This window comes from Megascapheus bottae, chromosome 29 (genome assembly GCF_031878675.1).
Source record: "Megascapheus bottae isolate mThoBot1 chromosome 29, mThoBot2.hap1, whole genome shotgun sequence".
NCBI lineage: Eukaryota > Metazoa > Chordata > Mammalia > Rodentia > Geomyidae > Megascapheus > Megascapheus bottae.
The window spans coordinates 15225107-15235671 of NC_143537.1; the positions used below are offsets into that span (position 1 = coordinate 15225107).

The 10565-nt window shown below is 45.8% G+C and overlaps 1 protein-coding gene across 4 annotated transcripts in view; it reads right to left on the reverse strand.

The window, feature by feature from the left end:
* Positions 1–9250, reverse strand: part of Aff4 (ALF transcription elongation factor 4) — a 71621-nt gene extending 62371 nt beyond the window's left edge. For 2 of the 4 annotated variants that reach the window (XM_090320769.1, XM_090320765.1), the window contains exon 1: positions 2227–2432. The gene's annotated coding sequence lies outside the window, so the exon portion shown is untranslated. Of the gene's footprint in view, positions 1–2226; positions 2433–2678; positions 2698–9230 lie in introns of those variants that run through there. The other 2 variants (XM_090320767.1, XM_090320768.1) reach the window with 2 other exon arrangements.
* Positions 9251–10565: the final 1315 nt, after the last annotated feature.

Below are 10565 nucleotides of genomic sequence, written 5' to 3' on the forward strand. Positions count from 1 at the left end.
TGGACTAAAAAGCTTAGACCAACCTAACTGTAAATGTTTAGTCACTCAAAAGACACCCTATGGGGCCGGGAGTTTGGCCTAGTGGTTAAGGTGCTTGCCTAGCATGCATGAGGACCCGGGTTCGACTCCTCGGTACCACATACATAGAAAAAAGCCAGAAGTGGTGCTGAGGCTCAAGTGGTAGAGCTCTAGCCTTGAGAAAGTCCAAGGACAGTGCTCAGGCCCTGAGCTCAAGCCCAGGACTGGCAAAAAAAAAAAAAAAAAAAGACACCCTACCTTGTACTTACTTGTAGAATAAAACATGTCTACTGTTTCAACAGAGCTGACAAAATAAGTCTGCAAACGACATGAACTGAGTGACATGGCTGTTATTTTTTTTTTTTTACTGCTTCCAGGTGTTTAGTAAGTTCATTCTGAAAGTTAATTAAAAACAACCAGTTTTTTTTTTTATGTCTTAGAGACTGAAATGCAGTGATAATTAAGGAAAATAAACCTGAAAAGAGTTGAAGAAGCCAGCTTTGTTGAAAACCAAGTGGCTACTTGCCAACAATTCTTTTTTGCCAGTCCTGGGCTTGAGCTCAGGGCCTGAGCACTGTCCTTGGACTTTCTCAAGGCTAGAGCTCTACCACTTGAGCCTCAGCACCATTTCTGGCTTTTTTCTATGTATGTGGTACCGAGGAATCGAACCCGGGTCTTCATGCATGCTAGGCAAGCACTTTAACCACTAGGCCAAACTCCCGGCCCCCCAACAATTCTTTTATGCACATATGACTGAGGGTGATTCCAAGCAGACTCACAAGCCACAAAAGGCGTAAGAAAACCCAAATTAAGAAAGTTCTCATAAATATTTCAATTTTGATCATTTGAAAGGTAGTTAAACAGGAGACTTTGCTACAAAAAAAAAAAAAGAAAGCTATGCAGAATCAATACAGAAACAAAACTCATGCAGAATCAATACAGAAACAAAACTCCAAGTGGTTTTTGGTTGTGTTTTTTTTTTTTTTTACATTTGAACCTTAAAACACAGCACATGTGTTAAATGCTATAGCTTAGATACCTTCAAAAAAAAAAAAGAAAAGAAACAGTGTAACTGAAAAAGGGACTGGCCATAGTTTAACATTTCCCAACACCCAACAGGTAAGAAAGGAGTCTTGTAAGACACACACACACACACACACACACACACTCTCTCTCTCTCTCTCTCTCTCTCTCTCTCTCTCTCTCTCTCTCTCTCTCTCTCTCTCTCTCTCTCTCTCTCCCCTAGCCCCCAAAACCTAGAATCCTAAAATCTAACTTAAGTTTGAAGTCCCCTACCCCACCATCCATCCTCAAAGAGTGGAACCAACAGCAAAGTGGAAGGAACAAAGCCCTGACGTCAATTACGAGCTTAACCCGGAGCTCGGGCAGCTGGGGCCTACACATCACTTACACCAAACACAACTGATCAGGACCTGCAGGTAACAGGCCGAGCCGCCCCCACCCCCACCCCCAACTTCGAAGGGGGCTAGAATTCCAAGATTTCCCCCGGCTCCGTCGCTCAGATTGCCCATTTTCAATCGATCCCCTCCGCTAGGATAACGTGGGATTTTTTTATTTTCCTTTTTTTTTTTTTTTTTTTTTTGCAGCTCAGTTGGTGTGTGTGTGGGGGGGGGGGAAGGATCGCAGGATCGCGAGAAGCGAGAACTAGTTGTTGGGTAAGGATAGCCAGAACCCGGGCCTATTATTTTTTTTTTCCTCTTTAACTAGGAAAACACTTTGGAAAAAAAAAAACAAAAACAAAAACAAAACCACCACCAAAAAAAAAAAAAAAAAAGAAAAACAAACCAAAAAAAAAAAAAAAGGCCGTTTGGGGTGTCACGGAGACAAGAGCCCGGGGTGGGGCGGGAGGGGAGGGAGGGAGGGAGGGAGAAAACGAGCGAGGGAAGAGAAGAAACCGGTTGGGGGGGGGGAGGCAAAAAAAAATGGGCGCCTGGAAGGTCGGTCGGGATTGGGTTAGATTGTCTTTATTTATTTATCTATCTATTTATTTAATGTCCACGGGGTGGATGGGAGGGAACGCGCACACACACACACACAGACACACACACACACACACACACACACAGGCGGTGGGGGGGGCGGGGGAGGGGGGGACCCGCCCCTCCCCCACCCCACTCCGTCCGTCAGTCCCAGCAAATCAATCTGTCCGTCCGTCCCTCTCTCTCTCTCTCTCTCTCTCTCTCTCACCTCCAGTCCCGGCTCCGCTAGGCCCGAACCATCTCCCGACCGCGGCGGCTGCGACGGGCGCCCGGCCTGCACCTTCACCGGACGCCTTTTCGGGGACGGGGAGGAGGGGAACTGGCGGGGAGGGAGGGAGGGAGGGAGGGAGGGGGGGGGGAAGCGCCCAGATAAATCGGCGGCGACGGGCTGCCAGGAGCCCGAGGTGGGGTGGAGGGGGAGGGGGGACGGCGGCGACGGCAACGGCGACGGCGACGCGCCTCACTCGGTAGACGACACGGAGGTCCCGCCCCGCTCCATGACGGCCGGGCCTGAACCCCGGACGGCTGACTGAAGTGGCGGGTGTGAGGAGGACGGGGGAAGACGGAGGGGGAGACGCGGGGGAGTCGGGGGGTGAAAAGGAGAAGGGGAGGGGGGGGAGTAAGAGAAGGAAGGGGGGAGGAGGGCGGGCTGATGAAAACCTGGCACTGAGATCCCCGCCCCGTCCGCAGGCGGCGACGGTGACGGTGACGGCGACGGCTCGACTCCCGCAGCCAGAACTGACTGACGCAGCGGCCGTGCGGCCCATGTGACCAGAGCCGGGCGGGTGTGGGACGTCACGTGACGCCGCTGCGAGGATGTGGGGGGGAGGAGGACGGGGTTGGAGTGGGGGGGGGGCCTGCGAGCTTTGAGATGCTTCTGGCGGCTCCTCGGGTGTGGTCGACGTACGGGGACACAGTCTAGGTCCCGACGGCCTGATGGCGACCCGGGGGCTGTGGACAGCCGCCGCGGGTGTGGGAGGAGCGGGCAGGCACGACAGGGCTTTCACGTCCCCGCACGCTCACCTTCCTGAGCCGCCCGCTTAGTGGGCTCCGGATGTGGGCGTGGCCGGGCGGGCGGGGGCGTGGCCGGGCGAGCGGGGGCGTGGCCAAGCGGGAGGGGCGTGGACAGGCGGGCGGGGGCGTGGCCAAGGGCCGGCTGGCTCTTCCGATTCTAATCTAAGTTCAGGTGAAGGGCCACAGGCGCCCGCCCCGGTCTATCTGTCTTCTGGTGCTATGGGAACTTCGACTTCTCACCTCCCGGGTGTGTAAAATGCAATCCGGCAAGCCTCCTACAGGTCCACTAGAAAAGCAGGGGCCCGGGGGCTTCGTGCTTAGGAAGGGAAGATGTCTAGAACTGTCTACAACTTATCCCTGTCTAAATGCTTTTTATTTTTTTGTCACTAGGATTTTTCTCCGTGAAATTATTCTGAACATTCACGTATCCCTTTTAATATCCTGTCAGTCCCACAAGGTATAATTTAACTGGAAACCGAGTCATACAGACTAGACAAGGTTTTAGGGTTGTCATGGAATATGGTAGGACTGTCTAGACGGTCTACCTCTTACTCATTTGAAAAACAAGCTCATGTTTCCTACTTTCATGTTTTCTAGCTACTTTCCTTACCTGAAGAAAAATAACTGATTTTTTTTTTAAATCCACAAGCTTCATGATCAAGGAACTATAAGAAATATGCACAGGCCGGGCACAGTGGCTCATGCCTGTAATCCTAGCTACTCAGGAGGCTGAGATCTGAGGATCAGGGTTTAAAGCCAGCCCAAACACAAAAGGATCCGAGACTCATTTCTAATTAACCCCTAGAAAATGGGAAGTGGGGCTTGGCTCAACAGTAGGGTGGTAGCCTTGAGCTGAACAGCTCAGGGACAGTGCTCAGGCCATGACCCACACACACACACACACACACACACACACACACACACACACACACACACACACACAAAAACAACCTTGAGGGGCCAAGCATGTGGCTTAGTGGTAGAGCGTTTGCCTAGCATGAGGTAAGCCCTAGGTTTCATCCTCAGAATTCAAAACAAAACAAGATTTTTGAAAAACAAGAGGGGATGAAGCTCTGGTAGAGCTTTTGCCTACTATGCCATGTAGTAGCCCTGAGGCTCTGGGTTCCATTTCTAGCCCTATGTGGGTGTCAAGAATCCATTAATACAACTCATAGGCTTCTCAGGGGGGTGAAAACTGATGATATCAAGGTTCAAAGCCAGTTCAGACAAATTCAAGAAACTTTTATCTCTAATTAACTAACAAAAAGCTGAAACTAGAGGTATGGCTCATGTTGTAGAATATCATCTATGGGGGGCGGGGGGAAGTGAAAGACCTTGAATTCAAGTCTTGATACACATCTCTACACAAACAGCTCAACTGTTTTTAGATCACACCTGTAATCTTAGCTACTCTGGAGGCTGAGATCCAAAGGTTGACAATTCAAAAGCAGCCCAAGATTGTGGTTTGAAGCCAGCCCAGGCAGAATAGTTCATAAGGTTCCCATCTCTCAACTAACCAGCAAAAACAGGCCTGGAGGTATAGTTCAACTAGTACAGCATCAGCCTATCAAGCAAGCTCAGGAAGCTGTTTTTCCCCATTATTTGCTGGAAATTCTATGTCTGGTCATGATTAATGAGTACAGGTGACTGAACATTTGGACTTTAGCCCCTTTCTCTCTCCCCTTTTCACATTATCTTCATCTAGACCTAAGGTCAAGCAGACTTTTTTTTGAAAAAGACCTAAAATATTGTAGGCCTTGCAGGCCAAAATAACACTATACAAGTTTCCAGCTAGGCATGGGTGGCTTGCACTTGTAATCCTAGCTACTGAGGAGGCTGAGATCTGAGGATCATGGTTCAGAGCCAACCTAGGCACAAAAGTCTGTGAGATTCTTATCTCCAATTAACTACCAGAAAAAGCTCTGTGCCGCAATGTGGTAGAGTGCAAGCCTGAGCTAAAAGTTCTATGAAACTCATATTCAAAAGCTAGTAGCAGAAATGTGGCTCAAGTTATAGAGGGCCAAACCTGAGCAAAAAGGCCAAATAAGAAAGCAAGGCTCTGAGTTCAAGCCCCAGTACTGGTCCCAGAGTGAAATACAAAAAAACCTTCACATGTGAATATCACTTTGTTTTTTTTTGTTTTGTTTTGTTTTTGTGTGTGTGTGCCTGTCCTGGGATTTGAACTGAAGGCCTGTATATTGTCACTGAGCTTTTTTGCTTAAGACTAGAATTCTCCCACTTGAGCCATATTGCCACTTCCTATTTTTGTTGTTGTTGTTGTTCTTGGTTAATTGGAGATAAGTCTCAGGGACTTCACTGTCTGGTTAGTATCAAACTGCGATCTTCAGATCTCAGCCTCCTGAGAGGCTAGGATTACAGGTGTGAGCCATAAACATAAACATTATTTTGACATGGAATTTTTAGGTTGAACTCAATAAACATCACATTTTCAGCAAGTTAATTCCCAAAATCATTTAGTGTTACAGAAATTATCATTATCATGCATAAGAATAATGTATAAAGTACAGTATATGTGATATATGACATAATGTATATGACACACATGTATGTATACCAGCACATGTGTGTGTGTGTGTGTGTGTGTGTGTGTGTGGTCAGTCATGGAGCTTGAACTCAGGGCCTCGACACCATCCCTGTCCCTGTCCCTGTGCTCTGTTTGCTCAAGGCATTGTCCCTGAGCTTTTTTTGCTTAAGGCTAGCATTCTAGACGGTGAGCCACAGGGATACTTCCGGTTTTCTGGTTAATTGGAGATAAGGGTCTCTTGGACTTTCCTGCCTCGATGGCTTCAAACTATGATCCTCAGATTTCAGTATGTGTGTATGTCTCCAAGGCTTGAACTCAAGAGTTACACACTTCTCTTGGCTTTCAGTCCAGCAATTTTTTTTTTTTTTTTGCCAGTCCTAGGCTTGGGCTCAGGGCCTGAGCACTGTCCTTGGACTTTCTCAAGGCTTAGCACTCTACCACTTGAGCCTCAGCACCACTTCCAGCTTTTTTCAATGTATGTGGTCCCCAGGAATCGAACCCCGGTCTTTGTGCACGCTAGGCAAGCATTCTACCACTAGGCCAAACTCCCGGCCCAGTCCAGCATTTTGATGGGAGACTTCTGCTACAATCCTCACATCTCAGGCTCTTGAATAGCTAGAATATTAGGTGTAAGCCAACACCAGCAATTCTTAAATATTCATAAGAGTATCCTAATCATGTCACAATATCTCACAGTATTATACATAGTAGCCAAAAGTTAGAAACAACTCAAGTGTCTATCAGTGGATACATGAATAAACAAAATGTGTTACATAATTGCAATGGTTTAGTATTCAACTTTTGTAAAGGGAGAAAACTGAGATGTGCTGCAATATAGGAGAACCTTATGCTAAATGAAAGAAATTGGCTATAAGAAAACAATTACTGCTGGACACCAGTGGTTTAGGAGACTGAGATCTGAGGATTGAGATTCAAAGTCAACCCAGGCAAGAGAGGCTAGAAGACACTCCAATTTTAAAAACGCAAAAGTCAGAAATGGAGCTTTCTCCCAAGTGGTAGAACATTAGCCTTGGGCAAAAGGTCAGGATAAGGACCTAGGGTCCTGAGTTCAAGACCCAGGACAAAAAAAAAAGACACTCTACAGTTCCATTCATATTATGTATCAAAAGTAGTCAAATCCATAAGGCTAGAAAGTAGAGGGCGGGGGCTGGGAGTTTGGCCTTGTGGTAGAGTACTTGCCTAGCATGCACAAAGACCCAGATTTGATTCCTTGGTACTACATACATATAAAAATCCAGAAGCGGGGCTGTTGCTCAAGTGGTAGAGCTCTGCCTTGAGGAAGCTCAAAGACAGTGCTCAGGCCCTGAATTCAAGCCCCAGGACTGGCAAAAAAAAGAAAAGAAAAAAAATGTAGAGAGCTGGGTACTGGCTCATGCTTGTAATCTCAGCTATTCAAGTGATAAAGGTAGGATCATAACCGAGGCCATCCAGGGGGAAAATGTTAAGAGATCCCACCTCAAAGAACAAGCAGGGTGCTGAGGTAGACATCTATAATCCCATCTATTTGGGTTTCAGATCTGGGAGAATCATGGTCTGAGGCCCAGTCAGGTAAAAAAAGTTAAAGATCTTATCTGAAAAATAACTATAGCAAAAAGGCCTGGAAGTGTGCTTCAAGCATGAGACCTTGAGCTCAAACTCTGGCTGCACATGTGTGTGTGTGCATGCAAGCACGCATGCATGCACATGTGTGTGTGTGTTTTAACGTAGAATGTAGTTTGTAGAAAATGGCTATGAATATTGAGAACTGTTTTGAGTGTCATTTTTTCCTTTTCTTTGGGGTGGGGGAGGGCAGTCCTGGGGCTTGAACTCAGGGCCTGGGCACGGTCCTTGGACACTTTTTGCTTTTAAGGGTAGCACTCTTCCACTGGAGCCACAGCATCACTTCCAGCATTTTCTGTGTGTATGTTTCAGAGGAATTGAACCCAGGGCATTGTGTGTGCTAGGTGAGCATTCTACCACTAGGCTATGTTCCCGGTCCCTTGAGTGTCAGTTTTGCAAGATGAATTCTGGCAACAGATGGTGGTGATGGTTGCACAACATTGTGAACACACGTAACACAAGTGAACTAACTTAAAGAAGCTAGTAGGCTATAACAGTTTGCTATCATTTAAAAAAAAATTCCCCATGTCAGCCTGAATTCAAATAATCATCCTAAGAATTCACTAGTGATAAGCTTTAGAACTGTTACATGTGGATCAATTCAGCTTTATTTCTGGGGTTTGCACTCAAGATCTCCCCTTTAAAAAAGAAAAAAAAAAAAAAAGGCTAGCCAATCCAGGCAAGGAGACTCTTATCTCAGTTAACCAGCAGCAACAACAACAACCAAAGCAGAAAGTAGAGCTGTGGTTCACCTTAAGCAAAAAAGTCAGGGACAGCACCCAGATGCTGAATCAAAGCCCTAGACCAACACACATACACACACACACATATACACAGACGTGTACACACATACACACACACACACACACACACTAATTTTTTTAGAGACCAGGAGTTTGGCCTAATGGTAGAGTGCTTGCCTAGCATGCACCAAGACCTGGATTTTTCTATGTATGTGGTACTGAGGCTCAAATGGTCGAACTCGAGCTTTGAGAAAACCTAAGGCCAGTGCTCAGGTCCTGAGGTCAAGTCCCAGGACTGGCCAAAAAAAAAAAAAAGGCACTCTATTATTTAAGCCACATGTAAGCCCTCTTTTTCTCACTGGTCATTTTTGAGGGAGTGCTTAGATTTATTCCTAGGCTGGTCTGGACTGCCATATTTTTTACTTGTGCTGCTGGAGATGTCAGGAAGACAACAAGACACCCAGCCATTGGCCAAAAAAAGTTTCATAGAATTTTATGACCTGGCTATTTTGAACTTGCCTCCCAAGTAACTAGGATTAACAAACTAGTGCCGCAGGGATCTTGCTTTACTTTTTTTTTTTTTTTTTTTTTTTGACAGTCCTGGGCCTGAGCTCTGGGTCTGAGCACTGTCTTTGGAGTTTCTCAAGGCTAGAATTCTGCCACTTGAGCCTCAGCACCACTTCCGGCTTTTTTCTATGTATGTGGTACTGAGGAATCGAACCCGGGTCTCCATGCATGCTAGGCAAGCACTTTAACCACTAGGCCAAACTCCCGGCCCTGTCTTTGGACTTTCTTAAGGCTAGAGCTCTACCACTTGAGCCTCAACACCACCTCCAGCTTTTTCCTATGTATGTGGTACCAAGGAATCGAACTTTGGTCTTCATACATGCTAGGCAAGCACTCTACCACTAGGCCAAGCTCCAGGCTCCTCTTCTTTTTTTGTGTCTGTTCTGGGTTTGAACTCATAGGCCTAGGCACTGTCCCTGAGCTTTTTTTTGCTCAAGGCTAGCATTCTTACCACTTGAAGCACAGCTCCACTTCCAGTTTTGTTTTGTCTTTTTCTTGGGGGGGAGGGGGAGTAGAGTTGATTAGAGATAAAAATCTTATAGACTTTCCTTCCTGGTCTGGTTTTGAACCATGATCCTCAGAACTCAACCTGCTGAGTAGGTAGGACTTACAGGCAAGAGCCATTGCTATTTAGCTTTAAATTAATCTTTTGATAACTTCAAAATATGTAGATGTGGCTTTATTCCTATTGCCTAACAAATTATTCCATTATTATTTTCTCACGATTTCTGTGGATCAGGAAATCATAGTGGCTTTGCAGGGTAGTTCTGGCTTGAGATCCCTTAAGAGCTTGTCCTTATGAAGGTTGAGAATGGAGGATCTGCTTCCTAGATGATTTTGTTGTTTTGTACCCTTCATGGGGCTTGAAGTCAGGGCCTGGATACTGTCCCTGAGCTTTTATGCTCAAGGCTACTACTCTACTACTTGAACCACAGCTCCACTTCTGGCTTTTTGGTGGTTGAGATGGGAGTTGGGAATCTCTTGGACTTTCTTGCCTGGGCTAGCTTTGAATCTTGATCCTCAGATCTCAGCCTTCTGAGCTCTCCACAAGGTTACTCACCTCTCCTTGTGGCATAGATGCCAGATTACTTCAGAAAGAATGCAAAAGACTATTGTGAAGTCATACCTTTTCACCTCTGTCCCATTCTATTTCTCCCAGAGATTGCCTTGATTCAGTATAGGAACTTACTACACTAGTAATTGGAAATGAGAATCATTGGAAACCATCTTGGAAGCTGGTCATCACAATCCAGACCATAATTTTCTCTCCACTGTTTGCAGTATAATTAAGCAATTGTTCAAAGGGGAAAACTCACTAATGAACACTAAAGTCTGATTTTTTTTTAAATATTGGTGCAACTTTTATTGCCTTATTTATATGTACATTCTATGTGAATATTATTTCTGATTTGAAGTTTCTTTCCTTCGGACATATAAATTTAAATGTTTATAATAAATAAGAGAATACATTTTTTTTTTTTTTTGCCAGTCCTGGGCTTGAGCTCAGGGTCTGAGCACTGTCCTTGGACTTTCTCAAGGCTGGAGCTCTATCACTTGAGCAACAGCACCACTTCCGGCTTTTTCTATATATGTAGTACCAAGGAATCGAACCCGGGTCTTCCTGCACTTTTAACTACTAGGCCAAACTCCTGGCCCAAGAGAATGCATTTTTTTAAAAAATGAACTTACCATCTAGGTGTCAGGGGCTCATCCTTGTAATCCTAGCTACTCAGCAGGCTGAGATGTGAGGATCTGGTCTGAAGCCAGATGGGACAGGAAAATCTATCGAGACTCGTCTCCAATTAAGCATCAAACAGCTAGGCATGAAGCTGTGGCTCAAGTGTAAGAGGGCTAGCCTTAAACAAAAAAAGCTCAGGGACAGTGCCCATGCCTTCTGTTCAAATCCCAGGACACACACATACAGAAATATTGTAAGCTGGACAGCAGTGGCTCACATCTGTAATCCTAGATATTCAGGAGATAGATCTGAAGATCATGGTTCGAAGTTAGCTTAGGCAGGAAAGTCCATAAGAATGTTAATTAATCACAAAAAAACCA